At 38.0% G+C, this 14,814-nt stretch overlaps 1 long non-coding RNA gene across 8 annotated transcripts in view; it reads left to right on the forward strand.

The window, feature by feature from the left end:
* The window catches only part of LOC129646204 (uncharacterized), an 86,475-nt gene that overhangs the window by 33,267 nt on the left and 38,394 nt on the right, over positions 1-14,814 (forward strand). Inside the window, exon 4 of one of the 8 annotated variants that reach the window (XR_008711762.1) lies at positions 4,479-6,002. The exons of 5 other annotated variants lie outside the window; for them this stretch is intronic. This is a non-coding gene — a long non-coding RNA (uncharacterized LOC129646204). 2 more of the 8 variants (XR_008711760.1, XR_008711764.1) reach the window with 2 other exon arrangements.

The following is a 14,814-nucleotide window of genomic DNA, read 5'->3' on the forward strand; positions in this document are numbered from 1 at the left end:
GTCTCTAATTCTCCTGAAGAGATCTCTAGTCTTTCCCATTCTGTTGTTTTCCTCTATTTCTTTGCATTGATCGCTGAGGAAGGCTTTCTTATCTCTTCTTGCTATTCTTTGGAACTCTGCATACAGATGCTTATATCTTTCCTTTTCTCCTTTGCTCTTCACTTCTCTTCTTTTCACAGCTATTTGTAAGGCCTCCCTAGACAGCCATTTTGCTTTTTTGCATTTCTTTTCCATGGGGATGGTCTTGATCCCTGTCTCCTGTACAATGTCACGAACCTCCATTCATAGTTCATCAGGCACTCTATCTATCAGATCTAGGCCCTTAAATCTATTTCTCACGTCCACTGTATAATCATAAGGGATTTGATTTAGGTCATACCTGAATGGTCAAGTGGTTTTCCCTACTTTCTTCAATTTAAGTCTGAATTTGGCAATAAGGAGTTCATGGTCTGAGCCACAGTCAGCTCCTGGTCTTGTTTTGGTTGACTGTATAGCGCTTCTCCATTTTTGGCTGCAAAGAATATAATCAATCTGATTTCGGTGTTGACCATCTGGTGATGTCCATGTATAGAGTCTTCTCTTGTGTTGTTGGAAGAGGGTGTTTCCTATGACCAGTGCATTTTCTTGGCAAAACTCTATTAGTCTTTGCCCTGCTTCATTCCATATTCCAAGGCCAAATTTGCCTGTTACTCCAGGTGTTTGTTGACTTCCTACTTTTGCATTCCAGTCCCCTATAATGAAAAGGACATCTTTTTTGGGTGTTAGTTCTAAAAGGTCTTGTAGGTCTTCATAGAACCTTTCAACTTCAGCTTCTTCAGCGTTACTGGTTGGGGCATAGACTTGGATTACTGTGATATTGAATGGGATTGTGTAGCTGCTACCAAAATGGGAATTTCTGAAGAAGGAGCCGGAGAACATTTGGGGAATAGTGCAATAAATTGGGACTTCCCTAGTGCCTCAGTGGTAAAGAATCTGACTACCAGTGCAGTAGATGTGGATTGGATCCCTGGTTCAGAAAGATGCCCTCCTGGTTCAGGAGAAGGAAATGACAAACACTCCAATGTTCTTTCCTGGGAAATCCCATGGACAGAGAAGCCTGGCAGGCTACAGTCCATGGGGTCACAAAGAGTTGGACACGACTTAGTGACTGAACACACACACACACAATAAACTGAGTTGGATATTTTGAGTCTGAGGTGTCAGTGAAGCATTCCAATGGAGAGTCACATATGTGGTTAGAATTGTGGGTTTGAAGTTCAAACAGAAAGTCCCTTGGCTTGAGATACAGAATTAGAAGTCATCATAAAAATGATAGTCAAGGTCACAAAAGTTCCAAATCTTCGGTGAGACTTGTATGATATTCCAGAAAAGTTCAGCTCTGTCTCATTGGCAGGCAGTTCCTGGTAAATGGAGGACATCAATTGTGCACAGGGGACAATGGGTTATCTATAAGACCTCTTCCATGTTTTAGACCTTTTTCTGGGCTGAGAGAAGCAAGGCACCCCTAAGTGGAGCATCCCCCAAATTCCAGGAAGAATCTGGTCTACGGGCTTTCTTCATCTGTGCTCGCCCTAAGGACACCAATGCCAAGAGCCAGGTCTGAAAGCAGCTTAACTTTTAGTAGCCCACATACATAGGAACTTCCCAGGTGGTGCAACTGGTAAAGAACCCACCTGCCAATGCAGGAGACATAAGAGACGTGGGTTTGAAACCTGGGAAGAGGCCCTGAAGCAGGAAATGGCAACCCACTCCAGTATTCTTGCCTGGAGAATTTCATGGATAGAGGAGCCTGGAGGGTTACAGTCCATAGAGTCACAAATAGTTAGACTCAACTGAAACGACTTAGCATGCATACATAGTAAAGCCAGGATGGAATCCATAGGCATCAGATAAGGAAAGGACGACATGGGGCCTGGACCTGTAGCTTCCAGGGCCAGTTCAGACATGCAACAAATGCAGTTACACAGAGCCCCACGCTCAGAAGTGCCCTGCACTTGCTGAAAAGCTCTGAATTCTTAGCAATTTTATCTTTGAATTTGTACTTTGCAAGTGAAGTTCAAAGAGACACTGGAGCAGAGGAGATAGATACAAGTGGGTCCACAGTACTTTGCCAACCATTTCCATATAGTATTAGTAACTATTATTAACCTTTCACAACAGATTTAACATGTACTGACTTTGGCTCTCACTCAACTCCCATGCATCCTAAGTCCACTAGAATTGCATGCTCGTTTTATCTTCATACATCCAAGACTGAATAAGTGGGTACTTTGACAGCCCCAAGAGTTCATGCTTTTCATTTGAACCAGAACTTGGTTCAGAGAAAGAAAGTAATGGGATTCTAGGAGACACAAATATATATATATATATTTTAAAAAGACCTATTACATTCTTATTCATGCCACTTAACTAGAAGCTACAACATACAAGAAAAGAAAGTCTAAGACAACCCAGAGTCCCTTTTCCTTTCAAGTCTTCCTTACTAATTAGTGAATGAAAGACAGTGAGTATTGATATAATGTGTGGGTAATAAGAAATGAATTAAGCAGTTTGTGATTTCAATTGTTCATGAAAGAACAAAATACATATTTAAGTATGAACTATAAAATATGATTCCACATATGAGTTTAAAACATAAAAATTGGCACTGTACAATATAATGATTAATGATAAAATTCATGCTAATAAATAAAAATTTTTATTTTTTACTTAGAATGATGATTATCCCTATTATGTCAAATAAGTAATAAAATACTTTTTAAAAGGGAAAGCTTTTATATCAGTACTTTCTTACACTTTTTTCCTCCTTTATGAACAACAGGATCTAGATTTTCATGTTGCACTAAGCCTTTTTTCCTTATTTATTTACTAATCCAGGGTTCTTTATCCTTCTACAATCACCCAGTTTCAACTTGTTACTGATGAACTGAAAAAGACAGAAGGAATATTCATAACCAAGTGAAAATGAAAGTCTCTCAGTTGTGTCCCACTCTTTGCGAGTCCATGGAATTCTCCAGGCCAGAATACTGGAGTAGACATTATAACACAAAATTAATTTCAAAATGCTAAAGTAATTGACATGTTTTAAAGAATGAGTTTGTTAAATGCCTTCACATTTACATTTTAAGATTATTCTAACAAGAATATGAACAGACCCTTTGATCTCGTACCCATAGTACACTTGAAAGATAAACAAAATACTTGGGGTGCTTCTGTTTCTGCCCTTTGGGGTGTGCCATCCCACCCCATCTACAGGTGTGTCCTGCTTCACACCTAGTGCAGGGATTAACAGAGAAACAACCTTCAGAACTCTCAGTCTAAAACTAACATCTGGTGAATTAAATACTGTGTCCCAGTTAAATTGTGGTTCTTTTCAGAAAGGGACGTTCAACCTATATGTTTATGTTCCTCTCTTTTTTCTTCCTCAGGTTTCTTGAATTCTTTCAGGATTCTTCTCCAGTACACCCCACCAACTCACAAACTTTGGAGCTGGGAGAAAAGGAACTTCCCAGGAAGCAGTCATGAAGCTGCAATCCTGGTGCCCTACAAGCCCTGTCTAGAAAGTTATTTGGTTGTTTCCTTAGAGTTGTTGTGCTTCCCTGGTGGCTCAGGCTGTAGAGAATCTGCCTGCAATGTGGCAGACCCAGGTTCAATCCCTGGGTCAGGAAGATCCCCTAGAGAAGGGAATGGCTACCCAGTCCAGTATTCTTGCCTGGAGAATCCCATGGACAGAGGAGCCTGGCGGGCTACAGGTCATGGGGTCACAAAGAGTAGGACATGACTGAGCGACTAACACTTTCACTTATAGGTCATGTTTCTCTTCACAGTTAAAACCAGCGTGGGACTGTTTTCCCATCTCCAAAGTTCTGGGCAGCCTGAGTGGTTAATGAATCTGTTCCACCCTCACGAGGGTTTGAAAGATGCCTCGTAAGGAGTGGAGAGGAAATTTACGATCCCCAGTGACCCATCTTGCCCCACTGTCAGCCTGATGGAGGCTGACACTATTTTCTGGGAGCCTCATGTCAAGTGTTGCTGTTTTTCAGTCGCTCAGTCATGCTCGACTCTTTGTGACCCCATGCAACGCAGCACGCCAGGCTTCCCTGTCATGTCAAGTGGAGGGAAGGAAAACCAGCCTTATTTGTGCTCCAGAGTGCACTGTTGTTTGGATCCCAGTTCCAGTTTTCCTCATAGGCATTCAGAAACTTCAGAACTCCAAATATCACACTATTGCCCCCTGGTGGATGACGATGTAACAGTTTCTCCTTGCTAACACCTAGGTCGGGTATTCTCTGAGCTTGGATATTCATTTGATATACGAATCTCAGTAAATGACCACCCTAACATATATACTCTCTCTAGAGCAGTAAAGTATTTTGCTGTAAATTGGGCAGTTTAGACTCTCACTTATCTGTCAATGTATCTTAATCATCAGGGTTTTCTACCACCATGTTTTTTATTGACGTTTCTATTGCCCACAGAAAGACCAACTCTCTAGTCCCTGGCAAGCTACTTGCAAAAATTTCTGAGCAGCAATTACTGGGGACAACAGCAACCACTGAGGGTCTAGAGGATCCTGTCCTCAGCAGTGAGACTGGCCAGAGACTTCACATTACAAGAGCAGTTCAGTCGCTGACCTCCTTAACCCTTACACGAATGACTCCCTTAAGAACTGGATGGTGGTGTTTGGGTAATAAAAAAATGAATATCCAAGTGTTTTGACTAAAGCCCACCCTCTACACCACTAGAATAAACCAGATACTAGAAAATTCTTATTTAAAAAATTGTTCTCCCTTATCTGATACAGGGTATCTACCCAAAACTACAGCAATGTCATTCTTAATGGAGAAATTTTAGAAATTTTCCTTGAAAAATCAGCATTGGGAAAAAGACAACTATAACTACTTACATTCAACGTGGTACTTCTGTTCTTGCACATTGGCATACCCCATCCTAGCCCACACGTATTTTGTTTATCCCAGTCAGCAAGTAAAGGTAAAAAATTAAAAGATAAGGACTGCAAAAGAAGAAACCTATTTATTCACAGATGATATTAAAATATAAGAAGTTCTTAAATCATTCAAATTAATAAGAATATAGCAAAATGAATGGATAAAGAATCAATTGTTTTTCTGTATGCCACCAAAAACCAAAATTTTAGAAAGTGTGCATTTTTAGAAGAGACTAATTTTTGTAGCAATTAGTCTTTCAAACATATTAGACCTTTAAGCAATTAAGTACCTAGTAATTAATCTAATAAAGTATGTTTAAAACTTTCATGGAGAAAATTATAAAACTTTATTACAAATCATTAAAGAACATCTAAATAAGTAAAGAGGATACCTTAGTAGATAGGAAAACTCAAATCCTAAAGTCCCAACAGTATCTAACTAATGTATAGATTCCATTCATTACAAATTTCCCTAAAGATTTTTCTAGAAAGTTTTCAAATCTTAAAATTCCAAGGATAAGTCAAACCAGGGATCACCTAGATGTTCTAAGGAAAGGAGGAGAAAGGGAGGCAGTAGAAGACTTGCCATTTCAAAATTTATCAGGAAGCCAAAGAATGATTGGCAAATTGACAATGTAACAGAGAAGAGCCCAGAAAGAGACCTCTAACATATATTTGAAAGTGATGTGACAGAGTTAGAACTGCAGATGACTGGGGAAGGAATAAACCATTCAGTAAATGGTACTAGGATGACTGGATATCCACTATAAAAGAAATTTTATCTCTACCTCTCAGTGCACACAAAAATCCATTAAAATGAATTAAAGACTTGAATGTGAAAGGTAATTAAGATAGACACAGTGAAATTGTATTCTTGCTTTGGGATTCAGTAATGATTTTAATCCAAAGGGCAGCCTAAGTCCAAAATCTCAGATGAGAGCTTTTAAAATGTAGTACAAATAAATCAAGGATCCCAAGGAAAAGCAGTCAAGATGCAATGTTACATTCAAGTAAATAGTTAGGAAATAAAAAGTAATTAAGCATCAGTTCAGTTCAGTTCAGTTCAGTCACTCAGTTGTGTCTGACTCTTTGCGACCCCATGAATCGCAGCACGCCAGGCCTCCCTGTCCATCACCAACTCCCAGAGTTCACTCAGACTCACATCCATCGAGTCAGTCATGCCATCCAGCCATCTCATCCTCTGTCATCCCCTTTTCCTCCTGCCCCCAATCCCTCCCAGCATCAGAGTCTTTTCCAATGAGTCAACTCTTCGCATGAGGTGGCCAAAGTACTGGAGTTTCAGCTTTAGCATCAGTCCTTCCAAAGAAATCCCAGGACTGATCTCCTTTAGAATGGACTGGTTGGATCTCCTTGCAGTCCATGGGACTCTCAAGAGTCTTCTCCAACGTGAAAAGTATACCAAAGTAGAGTGGCATTCCTAGGTCCACACAGTCTTCTTAGGTATCTTATAACTTCTTGAGAAAATCTTCCTTTTATTATAAAATAGTAACCTTCTTTTATGAATCTTAAACACATACAAAATGATACTATGTGAGGTGATAAATGTGCTAATTCGTGGTAATCATTTCACATTGTATATGCATATTAAATCATCACATTTTATACCTTTAAAAATCATATTGTACAACCAAACACATAGATAAAATTATTTTTTTTTAACTAATAACCCTATTGGCCCTAAAAATAGATTTTGGTCTTAGTTTATTTAGTGTGACCCCATTACTTCACAGTAAAGAGATGGGAAAAAAGTGGAAACGGTGGCAGATTTTATTTTCTTAGGCTCCAAAATCACTGTGGATAGTGACTGCAGACATGGAATTAAAAGACACTTGCTCCTTGGAAGAAAAGCTATGACAAACCTAGACAGCAAATCAAAAAGCAGAGACATCACTTTGCCAATAAAGGTCTGTCTAGTCAAAGCTATGGTTTTTCCAGTAGTCATGTACGGATGTGACAGTTGGACCATGAAGAAAGCTGAGCACTGAAGAATTGATACTTTTGAACTGTGGTGCTGGAGAAGACTTTTGAGAGTCCTTTGGACAGCAAGGAGATCGAACCAGGCAATCCTAAAGAAAATCAACCCTGAATAGTCACTGGAAGGACTGATGCTGAAGCTCCAGTCCTTTGGCCACCTGATGTAAAGACCTGACTCATTGGAAAAGACCCTGATGTTGGGGAAGATTGAAGGTGGGAGAAGAGAGTGACAGAGGATGAGATGGTTGGATGGTATCACCAACTCAATGGACATGAGTTTGAGTAAACTCCAGGAGACACTGAAGGACAGGGCTGCAGTCCATGGGGTGGCAAAGAGTCCACCATGATTTAGCAACTGAACGACAACAACAGAGTGTGATGCTGATATCACTAGTGTCCTTTCCTTCTGGATTTATTTGGTGTATTTTTTTCCATCTATTTACTTTCAGCTTCCCTGTTTTATTTTGCCTCAGATGTGTCTCTTATAAGAGAATACATTTTAAAACTAAATAAAGAGCTCTAGCTTCTTAAATGGAGAAGGCGATGGCACCCCACTCCAGTACTCTTGCCTGGAAAATCCCATGGATGGAGGAGCCTGGTGGGCTGCAGTCCATGGGGTCGCTGGGAGTCGGACACGACTGAGCGACTTCACTTTCACTTTTCGCTTTCATGCATTGGAGAAGGAAATGGCAACCCACTCCAGTGTTCTTGCCTGGAGAATCCCAGGGACTGGGGAGCCTGGTAGGCTGCCATCTATGGGGTTGCACAGAGTCAGACACAACTGAAGCAACTTAGCAGCAGCAGCAGCTTCTTAAAAGTTATGCTATACAGTTCTTGCATTAACAGATACATTTGAATTTACTTCTGCCATCTTATTTTTTCTGTTACTCATGTTTTTTAGTTTTTGGTTTCTTTTTGTTTGTTTCTTCTCTCTCTCAAAATTTCTTTCTTGCAAAGAAAAGAAATACTGTCACACTGATAACTGCCCCTCCATTTTGTTGTTATCTAGTATTTAAATTATTCTTTTCATTGTTGATTTCTAGCTGAAGATGTTTTAGAATTACTACTGTATTTGCTAACCATTGCTTCTTCATTCCACTCCTTTTTGAGTTTAATTTCTTTCTCTTGAAATAGATTTTCTATGTATTTATTTCTCTTGAATGGTAGTTTAGCTGAGTGTGGAATTCTAGGCTGACAGTTCTCCTCAGAACTTTGAAAGTATTGTTTCATCTTCTATCATTTTTTATTACTGATGAGAACCTGCTGTCAACTTTTTATCTCTTTATGAATAATCTGTCTTCTCTCAGCTGAATTTTCTGTTTGTATTCTGTAGTTTCAAGATGTGTTTAAATGAATTTGTTCTATTCTGCTCACAACCTGGGTATATTTAATCTTGGGATATCATGTTTTTTATCACTTCAGAATAATTTTTAATATTCAATATGAAAGTGAAAATGCAGGTTGCTCAGTCATGTCCAACTCTTTGCAACCCCATGGACTTTACAGTCCATGGAATTGTCCAGGCCAGAATACCGGAGTGGGTAGCCTTTCCCTTCTCCAGGGGATTTTCCCAACCCAGGGATTGGACCCAGGTATCCCACATTGCAGGCGGATTCTTTACCAGCTGAGCCACAAGGGAAGCCCAAAATTCAATATAGTTGTACTTTATTCTATTCTCTATTTACCTTAGTTTCCATTTGATACTTTTCTCCCTTTCTGCTTCTATTTGAAAAATTTCCTTACGTTTCATCTCCAGATTACCATTATCACTTCACTTGTGTCTAACCTGATATTTTAATCCATGTTTTGAGTTTTCCATTTATATGGCTATGTTTTTAATTTCTAGATGTCCAAATTGGTTCTTTTTTTAAATTACAACCTCTTCTCTTTTTCATGATACCCGTATTCATGATAGTTCCAATTCCTTTTTTTAAAATCTCTTTATACAATTTGAATAATTCTATTTTAATTTTTTAGATTGTTCTATGTTGTCTGCAATTCTCATTTGTTGATGTTTACTCAGCTTATTTTCTGTGTGATGTGCATTTCTTATTGTGAATTAATTTCCAGAGAAATTTTTATTGTTATTTTGGAGTTTCTTTTGTCATGAAAGTATCTTACAAAATAGTTTTATATCTGGTTCTCCTGAAATCCAACGGGTTTCAAAGATCCTAAATACAATGTTATGGCATTTCTATTTGTGAGTTCCTGAACCATGAAGTATTATAATTTATATTCCATGTCTGGGTGTGGTACAAGCTTAGAATTATCATTTCTCATGTATGCCTTTTCTTTTCCACTTGAGGTACTGGACAGTTAGAAACACCTTTACTATTTCACCTCAATCAGTGGGCAGCAGTTTGATCTTCTTTTCACAAATGGATCCGTTTATCCAAGGTCCAAACTTTACCCCGCAGTCTCAGTTGCATTTTCTGTATGTTCTCAGGACTGAGGCCACTCATGTTCCAACAGGTCAGTAGAAGCCAGCTGAAGGCTCCAGTTTCACTCCAGCCTTTGCTCACTGCTTTAACTTGTATTTTTTTTCCCTTCATGTCTGGCACCTGAAGACTTCCTTTTCTTTGTGTTGAGCTTGATTATATACTCACAAATTCTTAAAATGTACCTTTTTATGAGTTATATTATGGTGACTTGTCTATGTTAACTTAGTCCACAAAGTTGTTAAAAATATCACCAAAGAATTCCATTTTTTTTCTTTTTTTCCTTTTTAATTCTCATTCATTCTTATGGTGCTGCTAGTTTATCTTTAATTTTCCTTACAAAATAAGTAATGAATAGATAAAGGAACAAAGACTGATACAACAAACCAAAATGTACCCACTCTTCATCTTAAGAAAAAACTACTAATAAAGCAGAAGCTACCTGTGCACTTATCACTGATGGAATATCCTTCCTCCCTCCCAGAGGAAACCCCTTTCATGAATTTATGCTGGCTGTTCACATGCTTTTCTTTGTTCCTTTAAATTCAGTTCAGTCTCAGATCAGATCAGATCAGTCGCTCAGTCGTGTGCAACTCTTTGTGACCCCATGAATCGCAGCACGCCAGGCCTCCCTGTCCATCACCAACTCCTGGAGTTCACCCAGACTCACATCCATCAAGTCAGTGATGCCATCCAGCCATCTCATCCTCTGTCATCCCCTTCTCCTCCTGCCCCCAATCCCTCCCAGCATCAGAGTCTTTTCCAATGAGTCAACTCTTCACATGAGGTGGCCAAAGTACTGGAGTTTCAGCTTTAGCATCATTCCTTCCAAAGAAATCCCAGGGCTGATTGCCTTCGGAATGGACTGGTTGGATCTCCTTGCAGACCAAGGGACTCAAGAGTCTTCTCCAACACCACAGTTCAAAAGCATCAATTCTTCGGTGCTCAGCCTTCTTCACAGTCCAACTCTCTAATCCATACAAGACCACTGGAAAAATCATAGCCTTGACTAGATGGACCTTTCTTGGCAAAGTAATGTCTCTGCTTTTGAATATGCTATCTAGGTTGGTCATAACTTTCTTCCAAGGAGTAAGCGTCTTTTAATTTCATGGCTGCAGTCACCATCTGCAGTGATTTTGGAGCCCCCAAAAATAAAGTCTGACACTGTTTCCACTGTTTCCCCATATATTTCCCATGAAGTGATGGGACCCAATGCCATGATCTTCGTTTTCTGAATGTTGAGCTTTAAGCCAACTTTTTCACTCTCCTCTTTCACTTTCATCAAGAGGCTTTTTAGTTCCTCTTCACTTTCGGCCATAAACAACTATAGAACATAAATGAAACATATTTCTGCTCTATAATTTTAAATGTAAATTATAAATTAATAACCTTGTCTGCCTTTGTCAGTTTTCTGGTAAAAACCACAGATACATAAAATATCTAATAAATGGACACTTCTATATGCTTCCTCTAGTCAACTGACATGATTATAAATGGTGAAACATTAACTCCTTTAAATATAATGTTCTGGAGATTTTTTTTTTTTACTTTTTTAATTAATTTAATTTTTTGCTGCCCCAGGTCTTAGTTGTGGCATGTGGGATCGTCATTGCTGCATACAGGATCTTCACTGTGGCATGTATAATGACCAGGGATCAAACCTCTGCATTGGGAGTGTAGAGTCTTAACCACTGGACCACCAGGGAAGTCCCCTTAGGGTTTTTTTTTTTAATAATTTTATATATATATATATATATATATATATATATGGAATTTCAAATAAATTATTTAATATTATAGAAAATTTTTTAAACTTCAGCTGATTACTAAGTGTATGCCTTTTAACTTACTATAGAGAATGCATTTATAAAGATCTAACAAGTGTATTCATGGAACATGAGGCATGTAGCCACCCAAATTCATGGCTAAACCTCTCAATTGATAGAGTAAATTGCTGACAAAAGAAACATTTGTACTGGCCAAGCACTGTGGCTTGATTAAATTTGCTCTTTTATTTTATAAATCTGTTGTAAAGCCGTTAGAAGAGTTTTATTGCTCAAATTATGAGGCTAAGTCAGAGTGGCCTTTTAAATCTGTAAATTAATTAGAACTCTATTTCCAGAGCACTGAAAATATTCACCCCTTTCTTTCAAAGAATATATTTCCTTTCTCTATTACAAATAAAGTGTGGTTTAGATCTCAATTCCCCAAGTAGCCATCATTCTTGTGTATGCCCCTTGGATAGACCAGCAAATAAAAATTCCCTTCACTATTCATTTCTTGGCAGGTAAGAGAAGCATCTTATAAAAGAAATTAACCTTAATCAAAGCATTGTCTACATTCAAAATATGGCCTAGACACAAGTCAAAGAAAGAATGACCTATCTTTATTCTCTACTCAAAATTCATTTTCCTTCAGCATGAAAGTTCCATTGGCCCAGCATTTCTACTTTTTGCCATTGCTTTCTTCTTTCTACTACTTTATCAACACTTTCTTTTTTGCTGTTGTTTAATTTTTATTTTGTATTGGAATAGGGCTTCCAAGGTGACTCAGGGGTAAAAAGAATCCAACTGCCAATGCAGGAGCCACAGGAGATGTAGTTTCGATCCCTGGGTCGGGAAGATCCCTGGGAGGAAGGCATGATAACCCACTGCAGTATTGTTGCCTGGAGAATCCCACGGACAGAGAGAAGCCTGGTGGACTACAGTCCATGGGGTCACAAAGAGCTAGACACAACTGAGCAACTAAGCAGTCACACATGCATAGTTGATTCACGATGCTGTGTTAGTTTCAAGTGTACAGCAAAGTAATTCAGTTATGTATATATACACACACCCCCATTCTTTTTCAGTCTTTTCCCTTGTAGGTCAATACAGAGTACTGAATGGAGTTCACTATTCTATACAGTAGGTCCTTGGTAATTATCTATTTTATATATAGTAGTGTGTCTGTGTTAACCCAAATTCCTAAATTATCCCTCCTCCTCACTTTCCCCCTTTGGTAAACATACATTTGTTTCCTAAGCCTGTCAGTCTTTTTCTGTTTTGTAAATAAGTTCATTCATATCATTCTCTTTAGATTCCACCGATCACATGATATTTGTCTTCCTCCATATGACTTACTTCACTTAGTATGATATCTCTAGGTCCAGGCATGTTGCTGAAGATGGCATTATGTCATTCCTTTTATGGCCGGGTAATATCTCATTGTATATATGTACCACATCTTCCTTACCCATTCTTTCCATTGTATATATGTGCCACATCTTCCCTACCCATTCCTCTGGCAATGGACATTTAGGTTGCATCCATGTCTTGGCTATTGTAAATAATGCTGCAATAAACATTGGGGTACATGTGTATTTTTGAATCATAGTTTTCTCTGAATATATGCCCAAGAGTAGGACTGCTGGATCATAGGGTAGTTCTATTTTTAGTTTTGTAAGGAAACTGCATGATATTCTCTACTATGATTGTACCAATTTACATTACCATCAACAGCATAAGAGCGTTCACTTTTCTCCACACCCTCTCTAGCATTTACTGCTTGTACAATTTTTGATGATGGCCATTCTCACTGGTGTGAGGCAACCATTATTGTAGTTTTGATTTGCATTTCTCTAGTAATTAGTAACATTGAATATCTTTTCATGTGCTTTTGGTCTTCTATGTTTTCTTTGGATCCATGTCTATTTAGGTGTTTGGCCCATTTTTGATTGGATTGTTTGATAAAAACCTGCCAAAAGATAATGCCCACAATTTTAGAATCTTTTAGTCAGATTTTGTAATGTTTCACTCTTAAATAGGAATGTAAACTAAAAGATAACCAGATGGTTAAGACATCTCCAAAGTAAAACAAAAAAAAATTAAATTAAAATAAAACATTTTTTTAATTGTATAAAGAAAACAGTATGCAGAGAACAACGACAACAAAAACAACAACTGTAATTAGAATCTTCCAAAAATAAGAAATCAAGACACGCGTAAAACAACAAAGAATCATAAGAAAAAAGAAACAAAGACAAAAATACTGGAAATTATAAATATTATTATCAAAATTTGAGGAAGAGAAATATAAAGTAATTGAAAACTCTCAGAACCTTAAACAAGCAAAAACACTGAAAACATTTTAAAAAGAAGTAAATACAGCAGTTCAAGCTAGAAATGTCTATATCCAACAGAGATAAATTCCTGAGAGATCAGAGGAAACTGTGAAAGAAATACTCTAAGAAACAATATAAGAGTATTTCCTGCAATGGAAGGATATGAGTCTTCATTTTAAAGAGGTCACCAAACACATGGCACATTAAATGGAAAATGACTCACAACAATGCACCAGGAATAGAGAAGATAGTAAAAGTTTTCAATGTACAAACTTTGCTGCCAAGTCACTTCAGTCGTGTCCGACTCTGTGTGACCCCATAGACGGCAGCCCACCAGGCTCCCCCATTCCTGGGATTCTCCAGGCAAAAACACTGGAGCGGGTTGCCATTTCCTTCTCCAATGCATGAAAGTGAAAAGTCTTGGAGTCACATATAAAAGACTGGGGCCAAGAGTGGCATTGACTTCTCAATAGATAGCATCCTAAATTAAAAGACAATGGAGCAACACCTTCAGTGATGAAGCAAAATAATTTTCAGTCTCAAATTATCATTCAAAAATGAGAATAAGAATAAAGACAAATTCGGATATACAGAGGACAAGGCATTTTACCTTCCATGCTCTCTTTCAAAAATGAGTCACTGAAGAATGATACCCAGCCAAAAAAAAAAAGGGGGGCTGGGGGGACAAAATGAAAAAGAAGAAAATATGAGCTATGCAGGGAAATGGAAACAATCAATAAAGCATCAAAGAGGACTCCCAGGTAACTGACCCTTCAGCACATACTGGCGTGAGAGAATAGAGACTGCAATCAAATGTCTTCTGGAAAAAACTATTCAATAGCTTAGTTTTTGCTATGGAGCATTTTGGTTTGGGGCAGATACATAGGTAGCAAGTGCTACAAGTGAAAAATTTGACAGGGAAAAAAAACTGCTGCAAAATGGGGAAATGAATCACAGCATATGTTTTAGCTCTACAGTAAATGGTATTTATAAGGTTATAATGATTTTACACTAAATATTGATTTAATTTAAAATAGTAGCTTGTAAGAGAAGATGGGTAGGAGGAAGGTAGTATAACATCTGTCACAACAGGATGCCTAAAATTAATGACTTGAAGAAACAGGAGCATAAGTGTGTCATGTAGAAATATGGACTTAAGAACAGAAGAAACAGCTTAAAAAGTCAAAAGATTATATTTGAGTAGCAAATAATGAATGTTGGCCAGGGTCTTACTTTTCAAGTTTAATGGTACTTTTTTTATTTTTAAACCAACTGCATATATTATTGATTTTGACTTTCTCAGTAAATATTTTTAAAATAACAAGGTTTTA

The sequence above is a fragment of the Bubalus kerabau genome, chromosome 3 (genome assembly GCF_029407905.1).
Source record: "Bubalus kerabau isolate K-KA32 ecotype Philippines breed swamp buffalo chromosome 3, PCC_UOA_SB_1v2, whole genome shotgun sequence".
Classification (NCBI taxonomy): domain Eukaryota; kingdom Metazoa; phylum Chordata; class Mammalia; order Artiodactyla; family Bovidae; genus Bubalus; species Bubalus kerabau.